At 42.8% G+C, this 20,335-nt stretch overlaps 1 protein-coding gene across 1 annotated transcript in view; it reads left to right on the top strand.

The window, feature by feature from the left end:
- MAPRE2 (microtubule associated protein RP/EB family member 2) overlaps positions 1 to 20,335 on the top strand; it is a 296,029-nt gene that overhangs the window by 66,588 nt on the left and 209,106 nt on the right. The window contains exon 2 of the mRNA XM_033933722.1: positions 3,688 to 3,745. The gene's annotated coding sequence lies outside the window, so the exon portion shown is untranslated. The remainder of the gene's footprint in view (positions 1 to 3,687; positions 3,746 to 20,335) is intronic.

The following is a 20,335-nucleotide window of genomic DNA, read 5'->3' as shown; positions in this document are numbered from 1 at the left end:
TTAACATACAAAATACTAGACCCTCAAGCCACACATGAAAAAGGACACCAACTCGACATTGCAGCCTACATGTCCCAACAACCCATACAACCAGAAATCCACACATCAAACGGATATGGTACCATTCCCTCTGGTCTGATCATTATACGTACTCCTTCAAAATCAATTTGACCAAAAACAAAAGCAAACCAATTACACAAAAAATAATTTACAACTCACATCAATACATCAACCCCACCAAATTCTGGACAAAAACAGACACCGTAATCCAAGACTACAACCCCAAAGACTTCATCTCACAATGGAGCCATCTAAATACAGCAACCCTAGATGAACTAGCCCCAGAATAATCCAAAACCAGAATCCATAGAAAATCAGATAAATGGTTCGACAACGAACTGCTCCTACTCAAAAGGCAATGCAGACAACTGGAAAGAAAATGGAGAAAAAGTAACCAAGATTCCACAAAAGCAGCATGGAGAATACTGTACCAAAAATACAAACAAAAGCTGAAAGAAAAAAGACATACTACACAAAGCAAATAGAAGGATCCCAAGACACAAAAAAGCTATTCCAGTTACTAAAAACTCACAGACACCACACCATATCTGACCAATAACAACTCCCCCCCCTTCAGCCACCCTCTTAGCCACATTCTTCAAAAACAAGATCGCAGATATCAGAGCCACGTTTAATGGAACACCTACTCACCTAGAAGAGATCACAACTCCCCACACAGAGAAAGATTCAGTAGCAGCAGACAGAACCTGGTCCCACTTCTCACCTATACAATGGTCAGACCTCAACTATATAACAAATACAGTCATGCAGGCTGTGACCTTAACCACTGCCCCCCATACCTATTGAAAACCTCCAGTACGCTATTCCGCACTCTGCTCCTACAATGGATACAAACTTTACTCACAGATGGCCAGTTCCCACAAGACCTCAGCGAAATCATTATAATTCCGATCCTAAAAGACCCCAAAGGAGCAACAGACCAACCATCCAACTACAGACCCATAGCCTTAATTCCACTTTACGTCAAGCTAATGGAAGGCCTCGTAGCTAAAGCCCTAAACTTATACCTAGAAAACCACAACTTACTCCACCCCACACAGTCTGGTTCAAAACCAGCTATAGCACTGAGACTCTACTAGGAACACTCATGAACATCGTGAGACAACACCTCACAATAGGCAAGAAAATGCTGATCATACAACTAGACCTTTCTGCAGCCTTTGATCTAGTAGACCACGACAAACATTAGACTCAAGAGGAATTACAGTCAAGGTACTAACATAGTATAAATGAGTCCTACAATCCAGAACTTAAAGAGTCAAAACAAACAAAGAAAAATCAGAACCATGGTCCAACCCATGTGGAGTACCCCAAGGATCACCTCTGTCTCCCATACTCTTCAACCTATACATTGCCTAACCACACCTCTTCCCCCCTTCCCCCCACAACCCGACGGCTGCCGAACCTAGTCCAGCTGCGTCAGGCTGGACCAACCAAACACGGCTCAAAAGATGAGGTGAGGAACCCTTGCTACTCTCACCGCAACAAAGCTGCCTCCGAGAGACAGAAAAGAACCCTGTGCCTCAGAGGCATGTACTATATATCCCCCCTCCCATCATGCCTTCTCCTCCTCCATCATACCCCCCTCCCTTCCCCTTCACCTAACAGCTGCTTCTCCATGGGCGACCAACCTGGGCCATCCAGCCCATTGCTATAGTCGCCCATCGAGACCAGCTCTCATTTTTACTCTAACAAGTCCTCAATGCATATAATGTTACAACACGGTCACACAGTGGTTGGAGCTACAGCCTCAGCACCCTGGGGTTGTGGGTTCAAACCCTGTGCTGCTCCTTGTGACCTGGGCAAGTCACTCAGTCCTCCATAGCCCCAGGTACATTAGATAGATTGTGAGCCCACTGGGACAGATAGGGAAAATGCTTGAGTACCTGATTGTAAAACCGCTTAGATAACCTTGATAGGCGGTATATAAAAACCTAAGAAACTTGAAACACACATAAACAAAGAACAACCGCTGGGTTTCCAAGCGCGGTATGTGTGCAATACCAATTAAACCACGGAAAATTCTCAATTTCTCACAGCAGTTGGAAACCCAGCGGTTGTTCTTTGTTTATGTGCTTACCGTGTTGTAACATTATATGCGTTGAGGACTTGTTAGAGTAATTAGTTGTATGTGTTCCTCTACTGGGTTTTCTTTTGTATTGATATGTATATATCTGAGTCAGCTTTGTGTGTGTCTGTGACTGGAGAAGACAGGAAAGGGGAGGAACAGTTTGAAAAGAGTAGCTTCCTAACAGCTGTGTTTCAATGCATCAGTGTTTCTATTCAGCAGGTGCCTGGAACTCATTCTCCCACATGTGGGTCACATTTTTAATGACTTTCTCTAGAACCCCTAGTCTGATTTGGCTCATTTTTTTAATTTGTCTATTCCTCTTGTGAAATCTGGTGCATTAAGTTTGTGGAGAGTTATTGTATTCCTGGACACTGATATTTTGACTGTGTCTTTCTCACATTTGTTTCCAATGTTGTGTTTGGTTGAAAATAATAAACTGAGGTAAATGGAGACTACCTTTTAAAAATGGGGCTTCTATTGCCTTTCAAAAATATAAAAATACTTTCATATTATGGATGCATAGAATTTCTTAATTTCTTTTCAAATATCATTACAATTTTACTGCAAAATCAGATCGATGTTTTGAGCATTCTAAATAGTGCTACTATTTTCAAGTTCACCTGATGAACTCAGTTTAGAAACTGGGCCTCTTCTCCCTTGAAAAGAGGAGACTGAGAGGGGACATGATTGAAACATTCAAGATAATGAAGGGAATAGACTTAGTAGATAAAAGACAGGTTGTTCATTCTCTCCAAGGTAGAGAGAACGAGAGGGCACTCTCTAAAGTTAAAAGAGGATAGATTCCAAAGTTAAAAGAGGATAGATTCCGTACAAACATAAGGAAATTCTTCTTCACCAAGAGAGTGGTAGAAAACTGGAATGCTCTTCTGGAGGCTGTTATAGGGAAAAACACCCTCCAGGGATTCAAGACAAAGTTAGACAAATTCATGCTGAACCAGAACGTACACAGGTAAGGCTAGTCTCAGTTAGGGCACTGATCTTTGACCTAAGGGCCACCCAGGAGCGGACTGCTGGGCACAGTGGACCACTGGTCTGACCCAACAGCGGCAATTCTTATGTTCTTATGAAGTCTTCCATTTATGATCCTGTAAGGTCAATGCTCTCATTTCACTGAATAGTTTTGAGAATTATCTGGTTCTGGTTCCCAGAAACCCCCCCCCCCCCCAGTATGTGACCTGCAGCTTTGGCATTACTTGAATGCATCATATTGCTCAGTTTGGAAAGACATGACCAGGTTTATGGAAAGTTGTAACCATGTAAGCTATAATGTAACACTACTACATTTATATACATTTCACCTAGAAAGGATTCAGAATCGTACAAGCCACATCTGACTATGATAGAGGCAGACAAAACACTATGCTTTTGTGATGTCAGCTGAATTGGGGCATTGTGAGAAAGGCATCCTCAGTTTTGGTTTGTACAAATGTGACACTTGAATTTATTGTTATCTCGTGTCAACAATGGTGATTATTTTGCATTGCTTAGCTAAATATTTTTTCTTTCTATTTTAGTGTCTGATTGCTGCTAGTATTTTATTCCGGGAAGCAGTGAGAAGGCTGGATGCTGGAGGTAAGTTTAAATATACTGTATATAGGAGGGTAAATTATTTACTATGAAAGTTGTCTGAAGCAATTGAGGTAGTTTTAGAATAATTATATGTACAAATCGCAGTACATATACAATACATAGGCACTCCTTATATATGTATGCCTATGGCATGTGCATATTTAAAGAGCGTGTATTCTGGGTGAAGTTTAGGTAGACCTTTAGAACATATGTGCATTTCATATTTTGCAACACCACCTGCTTTAAGTTACCTATGTGGACTGATTTCTTGTTTGGGAGAGAGTTTGAAGGGGGAAACTTACGTAATCATGAAGTTTTGAGAATTTGTGTCAACATGCTAGAAATTGTGAGTTTGACCTCATCTCCTTAATTGGTTCATCTTTGTACTTGCAGTTTTAGAAAATTTGGCGTTTATATGTGTAATTGCTGTTACTCATACAAAGCCCAGAGTGATACTGTGCTTTTTATTTTTTAAATGTATTTTTATTGTAAAAAGGCTGTTCTTCTATATATGCCTCCAGATAACATGAATTTTCTCCACTCCCTTATACATATTTTACAGAAGGTTCTGCATTCAGCAAGTCTTTTATAACATAGAGAGCAAATTTTGAATGCCCCAAGTTGGATATATCTTATATACTCAAATATAAACCAAGATTTTGGGGCCAACAAATGGTCCAAAAATGGGGGTCTTGGTTTATTTTTAAGTCCTTCCCTGCTCTGTACTACCCCGCCACCCTCCCAGACTGACTGCAGGCCGCCTGCGAGCCTGCCATAAGCCCTGGTGGTCCAACGGTGAGCCAGGACAGGAGCATTCCCTTCCATGTTTTGTTCCAGCCAGCTCTATTTCACTCCACCTCCCTCCCTTCATCCACAGCCTACCTTTGATGCATTGGTGGTCCAGAGGTGTACCAGGGCAGGAGCATAGAAGCATTGTTTAGGTGCCGCTAGGCGTGATTCTATAAATGGTGCTGTTTTTTTGATTGACAACCGCACCAAGTGGCACCTATAATGTAATCGCTACTTGGTGCCATTTATAGAAACTGGCCCTTAGCAGTCAATTGACAATTTTTAATTTAATATATACAGAATTCATATATATACAGAATAATATAATATATACAGAATAATATAATTTAATATATACAGAATTCATATATATACAGAATAATATAGTACAGAATTCATATTTTCCATCTAAACTTGAATTATGAGCAAATGCACATGGAAAGAAGTTAAGATGCACTGTGTTTGTTTTACTTAGAGCTGAAAATAGGCTTGTTGGCCTCATGATTTATTATGTATTGCTCAATGTTCAGTGATGACTAGCAACTAATGTCATTATTCCACAGTAAATACAAAATGTTATGTGTGAATGCTGAACGGTAGTCCTATTCCAGTTAGTATTCATCAGTGTGGCTTTGGAGTAAGTTGGATAAGTCTCTGTGCTGAGCAACAAGGTGAAGGAGGAGCTGCTTCTGCTCCTCATGCTTTGTGAGACTTGAATTATACTGCTGCATTAAGGCAATTGCTCTTTCAGCGGAGTCATTGACTACTGTCATTGATGATGCCGACTACCATATTATCTCGTGTATAATGCGCACGAGATAATATGGTATCTCGTCAAACTCTGGGTGCGTATTATACATAGGTATACACACCGTGATAACTGGGCTCGGTCAGAAGGTATTGAGTTACCTATGGTATTACTTTAACGTTTGCAATTTATAGAATATAATGTCTAGAACTCATATCTAATACTTACAGGTAGTTCAATGTGTTTCGAATTTAAATTCACCAATCCAGTAATCATAGCACTTGTCAAATATTTAACATATATAGCTTATGCTGTGCCGCATTTACATTAAAGGGACATCAACAATTATGCCTGCAAATTATACATAGGTATACAGTTTTTTGTATTATGTTGTTTTTAAAAAAAATTAAGGGTGCGCATTATACATGGCAGTGCATTATACACGAGATAATACGGTACTTCAAATACTGGTCGATTGAATCATCTCTCCAGTTTGCAGGATCTTTGACCAGAAATTGTTGAGCCTTTTTCTTCTCCATTTGTGTCAAAGACACAAATGACATAAGTTCTGTTTGCTATACATGATGGCAGGCCAATGAGACCAAGTGACTTAGGAGGACTGACAAGACGTTTCACTGAACGTGTGGATTGTGGAAGCTGAAGGTGACCAGATGAGCTGCCTCTTTCCAAGCAGCCTTTTTGCCAGTGTGATCAAGGCCTGATGTTCTGGTAGGAATGAATGACTAGAAACGTTATTGATGTCATGGCCCAAAATAGGAACATATTTGTCAGCTCTCCTTCACCCCTTTTGGACTCAAAACAGCCCTCACTTTATGGAAGCAGGGAGGAAAGAGGGGGCAGAGACAGGCTTTTTTATCGCCAGCGATGGTGATATTAGCTCCAACACTCGTAGGAATTTTGAGCTTCAAAGCTGTTACACTGTGGCTAGTGCTAAAAACCACACTATGATTTTGTATAAAGGAGGAGGGGTAGTTTTGTGATTACATATTCCATACTGAGCGAAAGTGTGTTATGTGTGTACGAAAGGGATGGTTCTCTGTTTGCATTGACTGTGCAGGATCAATCTGTACTAGTCTGGCTTGTTTAGATTTACTCTCACTGCAGTATGTAAGATGTTCCCTTTTCCTAGGTACACTCTTGTGCGATATGTGGATTGTTACTAAAAATCATGTTTTTCATATAGATGAGGGGGGTGTCACATATGCTAGGTATGCCACTGCCCCTAACCCACTTTTGTGCCTGTGTGGGCTCTCCCTCTGATGTCACTTCCTAGGTGTGGGTCCAGGAAGTGATGTCAGAGGAAGAGCGATGCAGGTGTGACAGCAAGTTGGGGGTTGCTGCTCATGCCAGGAATGTTACAGAGGTATGAGGGAAGGGAAGCGGTGTGTGCACACAGCAGGGGGACAGAGAGGAAGATGGGTGCCACGCCCTTACAAAGGACTGCCCCCCTTACTATGCCACTGGATACATATGGCCATTTCTTCAGCCTATAGTGGAAATGGAAAAAGTCCACCTATATCCATGAAAATGCACTTCACTAGAAGCATAGCTTCCTCTTGGGTGGAATCTTCGGCAGTGTCCCTAGAAGAAATCTGTAGAGCTGCCGCTTGGTCTTCTCTCTATACGTTAATGAAATGAAGGGTGGACGTGATGGCCAAACAGGACTCCACATTCAGATCTTCAGTTCTGACAGCAGGCTCATCTGTCCCACCCTAAACTCAGGGGACAACTTTGATATGTCCCACAGGTTCAGGAATGGAGTGTTCGTCTTGCTAGAAGGAAAGATTAGGTTCTTACCTCGGTAATCTTCTTGCTGGTGGACACTCCATTCCTAAAGCCCACCCTTTCAGATGTTTATTTGCCTGCTAGTGCCTCAAAGGAGCCAGAGAACCCAGACATCTCATTTCTTTCTTTTATACAGCCTTGATAAGGATAGAGGACGTGATTACTATGTTTAAGAAGCTAGGGGGTATCTATAAAATTTTCCACACTCTCTTAGTGTAGGTTGTACTCAAGTTAGTGACTTGTTTTTTTTTTCTCCTTGTTATGTATTGCAAATGGTTAAATTTTGTTTATCTGTTATTTGATTAATGATATGAGCAGAACAAATGTGTTTCTTTGGGAGTGTCCCCATACCCCTCCCTATTCTGTTTCCTCTCCAGGGCTAACCAACTTCTTTGGTACGAACTGAGGGATTGGAGGACATCCCAGAAGGATAAGAAGCAAAGCAAAAGAATGCTAATGAAGCGCTCTACAAAAATTCTCGCGAGAAGGATTAACTACCCACAGGTTCACAAATGGAATGTCTGTCTACCAGAAAAGATTACCAAGGTAAGAACCTAATCTTTCCTAGGTTTTCAACAGCCTATTTATCACTAAACTAACTTTCTGCTATCATTAAACTAACTTTCTTCTAACTTTGTTATTCAAATAACAAAAAGCTGTTGTCAATAACAGCTTCAAAGAATAGCTATTTAGTATCCAACCAATATTAGGTAAGTAACAGTTTCTAACCACATTGATACAGATTTATATGTGACTATTTTTATAAATCTGTATTTCCTGAGTCTGTTTCAGCTTCTTTGAGTTGTGAACCGCATAGAAATGGAAGGTAATGCGGTATACAAATATAGGTGTTATGTTGTTAACAGCCTTATGAGGATATTGTAGGACCATGAGCGACCTCTGTCCCAAACTACTTCAAATTTTAACCATATCTTATTTACATAAGATAGAACATATTATTAAGCATGTTCTCATATGGTTTAATTTTTACCATAGTGTTATGGACCACCCTATTGACCATGACACTGCTGCAGTAAAAATGGCCTTGACATGCAGAAAACCCCAAAGATTCGGGCCGGCTCCTGCACGGAGCTTTGCTGTGGCCCCCTTCCCCCATTAGCACGTGCGAGCATGCTCCGCCCCTCCCATCTAGCCGGGAGTTCTCAAATTCGGAGGAGGGATCGGCACTCCTCAATGGTTCCACCAGTGATCAGGCCGGCTCCTGCATGGAGCTCTGCAGCGGCCCCCCTCCACATCCACCGATGATTCGGGCCGGCTCCTGCACGGAGCTTTGCTGTGGCCCCCTTCCCCCATCAGGGCGTGCGAGCGTGCTCCACCCCCCCCTCCGTCTAGCCAGGAGTTCTCAAATTCGGAGGAGGGAACGGCACTTAGCCGTTCGGCACGCCAGCTAAGGCGCATGGCAAAGGCCTTAGCACGCACCTTTGCCATACTGAGCGAAAGTGTGTTATGTGTGTACGAAAGGGATGGTTCTCTGTTTGCATTGACTGTGCAGGATCAATCTGTACTAGTCTGGCTTGTTTAGATTTACTCTCACTGCAGTATGTAAGATGTTCCCTTTTCCTAGGTACACTCTTGTGCGATATGTGGATTGTTACTAAAAATCATGTTTTTCATATAGATGAGGGGGGTGTCACATATGCTAGGTATATATAAACAACACTTCCAATCGAAGACAAATGTGGTCATAAGATGTTGTAGTAATGTAAATATACTGCAGAAGCTCTATGAAACCAGTGTCAATTCTTTATCACTCTAAAAGAAGGAAAAACGCCTCAGACAAGGCCCTCCCACCTCCACAAAAGTGGATCTTAAAGGTGGTAAAGGTGGTTTTTCCTTCTTTTAGAGTGATAAAGAATTGACACTGGTTTCATAGAGCTTCTGCAGTATATTTACATTACTACAACATCTTATGACCACATTTGTCTTCGATTGGAAGTGTTGTTTATATATACATTGATTTCCAACATATCTGTGTTGTTTATAGCTATTACATATGCTAGGTATGCCACTGCCCCTAACCCACTTTTGTGCCTGTGTGGGCTCTCCCTCTGATGTCACTTCCTAGGTGTGGGTCCAGGAAGTGATGTCAGAGGAAGAGCGATGCAGGTGTGACAGCAAGTTGGGGGTTGCTGCTCATGCCAGGAATGTTACAGAGGTATGAGGGAAGGGAAGCGGTGTGTGCACACAGCAGGGGGACAGAGAGGAAGATGGGTGCCACGCCCTTACAAAGGACTGCCCCCCTTACTATGCCACTGGATACATATGGCCATTTCTTCAGCCTATAGTGGAAATGGAAAAAGTCCACCTATATCCATGAAAATGCACTTCACTAGAAGCATAGCTTCCTCTTGGGTGGAATCTTCGGCAGTGTCCCTAGAAGAAATCTGTAGAGCTGCCGCTTGGTCTTCTCTCTATACGTTAATGAAATGAAGGGTGGACGTGATGGCCAAACAGGACTCCACATTCAGATCTTCAGTTCTGACAGCAGGCTCATCTGTCCCACCCTAAACTCAGGGGACAACTTTGATATGTCCCACAGGTTCAGGAATGGAGTGTCCGTCTTGCTAGAAGGAAAGATTAGGTTCTTACCTCGGTAATCTTCTTGCTGGTGGACACTCCATTCCTAAAGCCCACCCTTTCAGATGTTTATTTGCCTGCTAGTGCCTCAAAGGAGCCAGAGAACCCAGACATCTCATTTCTTTCTTTTATACAGCCTTGATAAGGATAGAGGACGTGATTACTATGTTTAAGAAGCTAGGGGGTATCTATAAAATTTTCCACACTCTCTTAGTGTAGGTTGTACTCAAGTTAGTGACTTGTTTTTTTTTCTCCTTGTTATGTATTGCAAATGGTTAAATTTTGTTTATCTGTTATTTGATTAATGATATGAGCAGAACAAATGTGTTTCTTTGGGAGTGTCCCCATACCCCTCCCTATTCTGTTTCCTCTCCAGGGCTAACCAACTTCTTTGGTACGAACTGAGGGATTGGAGGACATCCCAGAAGGATAAGAGGCAAAGCAAAAGAATGCTAATGAAGCGCTCTACAAAAATTCTCGCGAGAAGGATTAACTACCCACAGGTTCACAAATGGAATGTCTGTCTACCAGAAAAGATTACCAAGGTAAGAACTTAATCTTTCCTAGGTTTTCAACAGCCTATTTATCACTAAACTAACTTTCTGCTATCATTAAACTAACTTTCTTCTAACTTTGTTATTCAAATAACAAAAAGCTGTTGTCAATAACAGCTTCAAAGAATAGCTATTTAGTATCCAACCAATATTAGGTAAGTAACAGTTTCTAACCACATTGATACAGATTTATATGTGACTATTTTTATAAATCTGTATTTCCTGAGTCTGTTTCAGCTTCTTTGAGTTGTGAACCGCATAGAAATGGAAGGTAATGCGGTATACAAATATAGGTGTTATGTTGTTAACAGCCTTATGAGGATATTGTAGGACCATGAGCGACCTCTGTCCCAAACTACTTCAAATTTTAACCATATCTTATTTACATAAGATAGAACATATTATTAAGCATGTTCTCATATGGTTTAATTTTTACCATAGTGTTATGGACCACCCTATTGACCATGACACTGCTGCAGTAAAAATGGCCTTGACATGCAGAAAACCCCAAAGATTCGGGCCGGCTCCTGCACGGAGCTTTGCTGTGGCCCCCTTCCCCCATTAGCACGTGCGAGCATGCTCCGCCCCTCCCATCTAGCCGGGAGTTCTCAAATTCGGAGGAGGGATCGGCACTCCTCAATGGTTCCACCAGTGATCAGGCCGGCTCCTGCATGGAGCTCTGCAGCGGCCCCCCTCCACATCCACCGATGATTCGGGCCGGCTCCTGCACGGAGCTTTGCTGTGGCCCCCTTCCCCCATCAGGGCGTGCGAGCGTGCTCCACCCCCCCTCCGTCTAGCCAGGAGTTCTCAAATTCGGAGGAGGGAACGGCGCTTAGCCGTTCGGCACGCCAGCTAAGGCGCATGGCAAAGGCCTTAGCACGCACCTTTGCGAAGCGACTGAGCGGAGCATAGCTAAGCTCCCTCACTCTACAGCTCCTCACCTCCTGTAGCCAGGCTCGTCCAAAAAACGGGCGAAAGACACTACTCCGCTGCTGCCACCGCCTACCCCCAGCGTTGCAACTGAGAACTTCTACTCGTGTCCACAAGCTCTCCTCAACAACTTGTACCGGCTTGAGAGATCTCTACTACTGCCCTAGGAGGCCCCCCCACAGGCCCACGGACTGAAAAAAATCTGATAAGTATTTGCATGTATACTCCAGCAAACCATTAGCATGACTTTTCCACATAAAGTATATGCATGATTACTCTGGACTTTTCCTAGCCTTTTTTCTACATGATTTAATCTACCAGATTTTTTTCTCTTAAGCCTTTCAGTCTCTCTGACCACTATATTTAAGATGGCTCTCTTAACTAACTATCTGATTTGGATCCTCATGGTCTTTTGGATCTGCTACAAAAGCAGGTCAGTGTACTTATAAGATCTCGCCCAACTAATCTCAGAACATCTTAGAGCTGATAATCCTTCTCTTTACGACTGTTCAGAATGGGGTCCCTTCCAAATCCCGGTTGTACCCCCTTCACAAAAACCAAGCAGACCCTATTGCAAAAGACAGCGGAAACTGAGAAAGATTACCTATTCTGTAACCACCAACGCTCCTTACCATCAAAAGCTTCACTGTTTCTACTTAAATATTCGTTCTATTAGGAACAAGTCACAGCTGGCCAAAGACTGGCTGGAAGAAGCCAACCCCGATTTTGTTCTTCTAACTGAAACTTGGTTGGTCGCAGGCAATGACATTATTATTACGTGACTGTCTACCTCATAGGTTTAAAATTTTATCTCTACCTAGAAGCAGAGGTAAAGGGGGAGGATTAGTTATCATCTTAAAAGAATCATTCAAGTCCACAATCCTGGCCTCAAATTCCACAGCGGACCTTGAAATCATTTCTTGTAAACTCTGGTCAGATCAGTTAGAAGATGCTCTAATAATTACCCTATTCTACATTCCTCCTAAGAAATGGCCCGCAGCCAAAGTTATTTTCTTCAAATTCCTCCTCACAAACTCCACACTAGGCCCACACAACCTACTAACAGGTGATCTAAACATTCACCTAGACCAGACAGAGCAGGGTGACTCCAAAGATCTAATATCCTTCATTTCTTCACTAGATTTCTTTGTGCCACCTTCAGAAAAGACCCATCAAAAAGGCCACCAGCTAGATCTAGTCACTTTTTTCACCAAAGAACTAACCAATCCCAAGATCCACTGGAACCAAGCCTTATGGACTGACTCTCTATGGTCAGACCACCGTTTATGCAATTTCCAGTTTAGCTGGCAAGTAAGACACTCCCCAACCAAACCCAAGGTGGCAAAAAGACCAAATAAAATGATAGCTAGCAGAGGTATGGTGAACCCAGTAGAATTCTGGTGACACTATGACTTAACTTCTAGCCCTGACTTAGACTCCTTTTCAGCAGATTCTTGGACCAACATGAGTACACAGATATTAAACAAAATGGCCCCCACTAAAGTAAGAAAAATCAGAAACAAGAATCTGGATGGCTGGTACGACACTGAGTTAGGAAATATGAAACGGGAATTACGGAAACTCGAAAGACAATGGTTGAAATCAGGGGACAGTGTGGGGAGGTCAAATTGGAGACTAAAATTAAATGATTACAAAAAACTAATACAGAAACGTACTAACTTTTACGCCCAAAAAATCGGATCGCCGAACACCAACAGTAGAAATCTCTTTGAATTAGTCAACAATCTCTATGACATACAGGCCCTCTCATGCTCTACCCTAGATTCCCCACCATCTGCAGATGATCTGGCTGAATTTTTCAACAACAAAATCATCAATTTGAGATCCAAACTAGCGGGCTTCTCAACCAACCATTTGAACTACCCAGTCGCCCAACACGATGATGATCCTAGGGTAGATATGGCCTGGAATAATTTCACTACCCCATCCTGGCAAAAATTCTCTAAATTTTACATGAAATACTCCGTCTCCTACTACAGATTAGATTGCTGCCCCTCAAACATCATGAAAGTTGCTCCAGTCTCATTTAAAGCCAAATTATACAACTGGCTCTCCTCTCTCCTACTATCCAGTTATTTCCCTGAGAATTTAGGCCAGATTTTGATCACCCGAATCGTCAAAAACCCTAACCCTAGAGAATCTACCAATCTGACATCTAACTACAGACCAATTGCGAGCACCCCCTTGTTCGTTAAGCTAATGGAAGGACTGGTCAACTAGGAACTAGTAATGTATCTGGACAAATTTAGCATACTTCATGATAATCAGTCTGGTTTTTGTTCTGGATTCTGCACTGAAACTGTCATGGCATCATTACTGGACTTCCTCCATACCTTATTCAGTCAGGGTACCAGTGCTCTAATTCTGCAACTAGGCCTAAGTAGTGCCTTGGATCTGGTTGACCTTGCAATTCTGATTGACTGTCTAGAGTCAATTGGTCTTTCAGGTAACGTGTTAAAATGGTTTCGGGGTTTTTTGAGCAAGCGATCATATCAAGTCTATAGTGACAATAAAAAATCCTTTAGTTGGGTAAACTCTTGCGGAGTCCTCTTTCCCCTACATTGTTCAACATCTACCTTGCCTCACTGGGAAACCTACTACAAAGCTTAAAAATTAAATTTTATATCTATGTTGACGATATCACCATTGTTATTCCCCTTACTACTCTGACTCCCGAGACTAAGATTCATCTATCATCCATTCTAAAGTAAATTGAACTATGGATGACCGAATACAAATTGAAGCTCAACACTGACAAAGCCAAATTTTTCCTTGCAAGCCCTAACGACAAAATCAAAGACACAGCGATCTCCTTGAATGGTCAGGTCTTTCCTATTGACCACTCCATTAAAATCCTGGGAGTCATCCTGGACTGCCACCTCACTCTAAATGCTCACACAGATTTAGTGGTTAAAAAATGCTTTTCAGCACTATGGAAACTCAGAACCATCAGAAAATACTTTGATGCAAACATCCTTCCGCTTACTGGTTCAATATTCCATCCTAAGCTTGCTCGATTATTGCAACATCATTTACTTGGGATTCTTCAGAAAAACCATTCTAAGACTCAAGAGTAATTCAAAATTCGGCAGTTCGACTAATTTTTGGGTTGAAGAAATGGGAACACACAAGCCCCTATTATCAAAAACTCCATTGGCTGCCCCTGGAGGCGCGAATCCTGTTTAAGTTCTCTTGTCTGTGTTATAAATCAATATTTGGTCTGGCCTCCCCACTTACCTAGTTTCCCCTTTTAATCTGGCAAGCACTTTTAGGCCCACACAAAGAACACATCTGTTCACCTATCCGACAATTAAAGCCTGCCAATACAAAAGATTCCTGGACAGAACTCTTGCCTTCCAGGCAGGCAAATGGAACGATTGGCTTAATAACTTGATTACGCTCTCCTCTTCCTACTTCAATTTCAGAAAATTGGTAAAAACGAGTTTATTCAATCGATTTGTAAACTGAGAATCTACACAGCTCAGCTAAGAACTATATAGCTTTCCAATTCTTTCATTATGTAAGATTGTACTGTTGACTTTAATTGTAACCTCTTCGCTGATTGTCTAGCGCTTCTTGCTGTAAACCGCCTCGAACTTCCATGGCTTTGGCGGTATATAAGAATAAAAATTATTATTATAAGTGCACACCAAGACTCCTTTTTACCGCATCTTAGTATAAGGACCCCTAAGTGATTAAAAGCACCAATGGCTTTGGAGTTTGAATGGCTATCAGAACCTATTGTTTTGCTGTTAATGTTGCTGCCCCTTCAGCCTCCCCAGAAACTGACAACTAAGGTAACTCAAGTTTTTACATTACATTACATTAGTGATTTTTATTCCGCTTGTGCCTTGCGGTTCTAAGCGGATTACAAATAAGAAGATATCTGGACATTACCCAGTGAATTATTTAACAGTTTTTCTAATGCTTAAGCCAGTCCAGGTTAATGTCTTAGAAAATCTGGCATTTTTCAACTGTCATAGAGCTCAGAATTGTGTTCTGTGCACTGCCACACAGTTTATGGTCTTTCTCTGCCAGAAAAGGACCCTAGCAGCATTGTTTGGCACATGCGCTCCAATGAAAGCATAGAGTGTAGGTAGGCCTGGGTTACAGAACATGTGTCCTTCCTCCACCATCCTTAGAGCAAAACTTAAAAACATTCAGTTTCAAAAAGATTTTTATTAACATTGCATGTGGTGATAAGGTATTATATGTTGTATACTGGATAGCATTAAGTGCAATATAAATCACAGTAGAAGATCAAAGAGGGATGCAACCCCTGTTGTAGTCTTTGATATGTCAGTTTTTCTTAAACGCCCCCCCCCCCCCATCCAGCATTTCACATTAATGATTGGGAACAGGAAGAGAGAGGTTCAAATGCACTCTGTGATGCTTGCTTCTGCAGCATTGTATTCAATAAAGTGTTTGTGGACTGGGATCCAAGTGAAATTGGAGCATTGGGTACTATGGTAGGAAGGAGTGCTTCCAAGGACTATCACCTGGAGTATTAAGACATCAGTGAGTCCTGAGATATGAGCTCTTCCTCAGCAGCCAGTTTGAGCAATGGAAACTTGTGTGCCATAATGTTTGACTTAGTAACACAGTATATTTTATCATTTGAGTTGGAAGCTTTGATCTACCCAGGAATGGATCATGGAAAGTGATGATGGGAGACCTGAAGGCAGACCTGGATGCATGAGAGGAAACTGTGAGGGAAAGTAAAGGAGAAAAGGTACAGAGAAGGGTGACAAAAATGATATAAAAGGGATGGGATGACTTCCCTATGAGGAAAGGCTAAAATGGTTAGGACTCTTCAGCTTGGAGACGAGATGGCTTGAGGTGATAACGATAGAGGTCTGTAAAATACTGAGTGGAATTGAAAGGGTAGATGTGAATGACTTGTTTACTCCTTCAAAAAATACTAGGACTAGGGGGCATGTGATGAAATTACTAAGTAATAGATTTAAAATAAACTGGAGAAAATATTTCTTCACACAATGTGTAGTTAAACTCTGGAATTCATTGCTGGAGAATGTAGTAATCCTATATAATAAAACACTAGCCGCGCATGCGCACTCAGACCTGCGTGATCTGTAATCCCTGATCCGTAGGTCCGTGGCCAGAGTGCATATGCGGCGGACAGATCGGAAAAGCACAGCACAGCCGGCGACTCCCCCCCTCCCACCCTCACTCACTGCCAAAACCACCACCTCCTCCTTCTTGCCGGCTCACCTGCTTTTAAATGAAGAGAAAAGCGCTGCACTGCATTAACGCTGGTTTTGCTGTCTTCTGTCCACTGCGGCCTGCCCTCTCTGACTACTTCTGTTTCCGCTAAGGTTGGCCGCAGTGCATAGAAGACGCCGAAGCCAGCGGCTGTAGCCACCGATCTCCGTTCCTCCGGGAGGGGGGGGGTCTGGGAGGAGAGGGATTGTGGCCACTCAGTGCCCCCCACCGAGGAGCCCAGCAACTTTCCGCTGCCTGGGACCTGAGTCATTTGCCGCCCCCCCCCTTCCCTTCCCTTCCCGCGGGCCCGACTGGCGATTTAAGCAGCGTGTGCAGCAATCTTCACACGCTGCTTCGGGCCCTTCTACTGTCCTGATTTGCTCCGGACGTGCTGAAGACTGCTGCACACGCTGCTTGAATCGCCATGTGTAGTCGGGCCCACGGGAAGGGAAGGGGGGGCGGCAAAGGACTCGGGCCCGCGTTTGTAGTCGGGACTGTGGGAAGGGAAAGAGGGTAGAGGAAACGCTAATGCTGCTGCACAGGGAACTGGTGTGGGGGGAGGGAAATGGAAGGGGGAGGGAATGCTGCTTTGCACAGACAGACAGAGGGAGACAGAAAGACAAGAAGAAAGACACAGGGGCAGGTGCACAGGGAACTGGTGTGGGGGGAGGGAAATGGAGGGGAAGGGAATGCTGCTTCGGACAGACAGACAGAGGGAGGAAGGGAGACAGAAAGAAAAGAATAAAGACACAGGGGCAGGGAGATATACAGAAAGACAAACAGACAAAGGGGGCCAGGGACAGAGACAGAAAGAAAGAGAGCGGGAGTCGCGTCAGGAGGGGTGCGGGATGCCGCAGAGGGAACTTTTCCAATGGGTGCAACTGGGCGGCTGTCGGGAGCCTCTGATCAGGGGCAGAGCAAGGTAAGTGTATCATAGGGATAAGAAGGAGGAGGGGGGAGAAAAAGGAAGGGACGCCTACTGCTGGACAGGGGGAGAAGGAAAGAGGTGCTGATGGACGGGGGTGTGTGAAGAAAAAGGAACAGAGGCCTAATGTTGGACAGGGGGAGAAGGAAGGTGCTGCTGGACAGGGGGGAGGTAAAACAAAGGGAGAAGGGCGGCTGCTGCTGCATAAGGAGAGCTGTGAAGGGGTGGTGGTGGATACAGGGGAGGTAAAAGGAAGGAAGAATGGACAGGGGGAGCAGGCAAGGGGTGGTGATGGACAACCAAGGAAAAAGAAAGACAGAAAGAAAGAAAGCGGCTAAGGAGAGAGAGAGAGAGAGAGAAAGAAATAAAGAGAGACACACACATATATTCTAGCACCCGTTAATGTAACGGGCTATAAGACTAGTAATAATAATAATAATTTTATTCTTATATACAGCCATACCGAAAAGTTCTAGGTGGCTCACAACAAGGTGAGCTAATACATGGGATACAAATAAAATACAAATTAGAATAATGGACTTAAAAACAGATAAAGACAGAAAGCATTTACAATATAATGCAGAAAATACCGGCATGGCAGGAAAAGAAGTAATACATAGAACAGAGAAAATATATCAAGTTGAATATAAGGAACTTGATTGAAAAAATGAAGCAGAATGCATTAAGATACCAGCCTAGTAGTGAAATCAGTTTAGCAGGGTTAACATAAGAACATAAGCCGTGCCTCTGCTGGGTCAGACCTGAGGTCCATCATGCCCAGCAGTCCGCTCATGTGGCGGCCCATCAGGTCCAGGACCTGTATACTAGCCATCTATCTATACCCTTCTATCTCCTTTTCCTTCAGAAAATTGTACAATCCCTTCTTGAACTCCAATACCGTACCCTGTCCTATCACTCCCTCTGGAAGCGCGTTCCAGGTGTCCACCACCCATTGGGGGAAGAAGAACTTCCTAGCATTGGTTCTGAATATGTCCCCTTTTAATTTTTTGGAATGCCTTCTCGTTCTTGTAGTTGTCAAAAGTTTGAAGAATCTGTCCCTCTCCACTTTCTCTATGCCCTTCGTGATCTTATAGGTCTCTATCATATCCCCTCTAAGTCTCCGCTTCTCCAGCAAAAAAAGCCCCAGTCTCTCTAATCTTTCAACATATGAAAGGTTTTCCATACCTTTTATCAAATGTGTCACTCTCTTCTGAACCCTCTCGAGTATCGCCATATCCTTCTTCAGGTACAGCGACCAATATTGGTTTAAAATATTGGTTTAAAAAGATTTGGATAATTTCCTAAAAGAGAAGTCCATAGGCCATTATTGAGATGGTATGGGGAAATCCACTGTTTATTCCTAGAATAAGCAGCATACAATCTGTTTTACTTCTTGGGATCTAGCTTGTGATCAAGATTGGCCACTGTTGGAAACAGGATACCGAGCTTGATGGGATCTTTGGTCTGTCCCAGTATGGCAATTAATTAATTTTCTTGCCATCTTTCTTTGACATTTGCAGTACCTCCATTGATTACAATTGGAGATTTTAGGCCTTCTAGGAAGAGGGTGCCAAACAGATATATCCTAGTGTTTTACCTGATCCTCATGAAATGATTCTGGAAGCCATCTAGTAAGCTACTGCCAAATAGAAGACGGAGGTAGTGGGATGGATGAAGTTATGCTGCAACTTAGATCAAGCTGTAGTGGTGAAGACCAGAAAACAGTGGATCGGTAGCATGGAATATTGCTATTCCTTGGGTTTTGGCCAGGTACTAGTGACCTGGATTGGCCACTGTGAGAACGGGCCTACTGGGCTTGATGGACCATTGGTCTGACCCAGTAAGGCTATTCTTATGTTCTTAACAGTGGATACCTAGAGTGGCCCCAAATTTTGGAGTCATCTATGGAAGAGAATTTGGTAAGGTTACCGTTCTGATAACACTTATGGGAGAATTCATCAAGCAGCATTATGGCCTTAATACGATTAAAAGCACATTTAAAGGATTAGCATGCGCTAAATGTTAAGTCCATAGGTATAGAGTGGACTTTAAGCATGTAGTGCACACTATTCCTTTCAAGCACACTATTTCCTTTAAGGTCATAATGCTGAATGATGAATTCCCCCCCACCACTATGAAGAGTTTAATTTATTCATTTAAATTTATTAACCACCTTTTTTGAAAAAGAAATTGCAAATAGGTCATAACAAAATGTTGGGTCTTGGCGCCAAAATGCAACAGGGAACTGATTTTGAGAACTTCTGTCTGACGTAAAGTTGGTATTTTCATTTGGTGTAATGTATGCCTATTTCCTGATGGGTGTCATAGTCATCAGTAGGTATTCTCTTGGAGGTAGATTATTTTTAAAATTACCCTGTGACTGCATTTGTTTTAAATGCTGGCCCCATGTTTTGATCTGTTCTTTACATTCAGCATTGCTATCCAGATTGTGAATGACGCTGAATATAGGGGCGCAGTGGTGTTACAACCAGATCTGCACATGGCAGAGCTAATAGCTACTTGTCTATAGCTCTGTGGTTGAAGTTGGATCCATCTTTTTGCTGGCCTAAATTAATCTTCATGTCTGTTTTGGATAGTGGCTGAAATGAACGACATGTTATAGAGCTGGGGGGACTTCCTCTGTGTATGCTAATATGATCCATATAGTACTGCTAAAAATTTAAAGGTAAGGTGTTTATTCGTATAAAACATTCAGGGCTCCTTCTACAAAGGTGCGCTAACGTTTTTAGTGCACGCACCGGATTAGCGCGCGCTACCCAAAAAACTATCGCCTGCTCAAGAGGAGGCAGCAGCGGCTAGCGCATGTGGTATTTTAGCACGCGTTAAGGCCCTAACGCACATTTGTAAAAGGAGCCCTAAATGATGGCAGATTAAAGACTCTCATGGTCCATCCAGTCTACCCAACAATGTGGTTAGAGCTGTGCCTGCCATTCTGTGTGGGGTCCCAGACACCCATGATTAAATGCTGGCTAATCCTT

Source organism: Geotrypetes seraphini, chromosome 2, assembly GCF_902459505.1.
Source record: "Geotrypetes seraphini chromosome 2, aGeoSer1.1, whole genome shotgun sequence".
NCBI classification, from domain to species: Eukaryota; Metazoa; Chordata; class Amphibia; order Gymnophiona; family Dermophiidae; genus Geotrypetes; species Geotrypetes seraphini.
The sequence above is the reverse complement of the archived record's forward strand: the minus strand, read 5'-3'. Positions and strand labels throughout refer to the sequence as shown.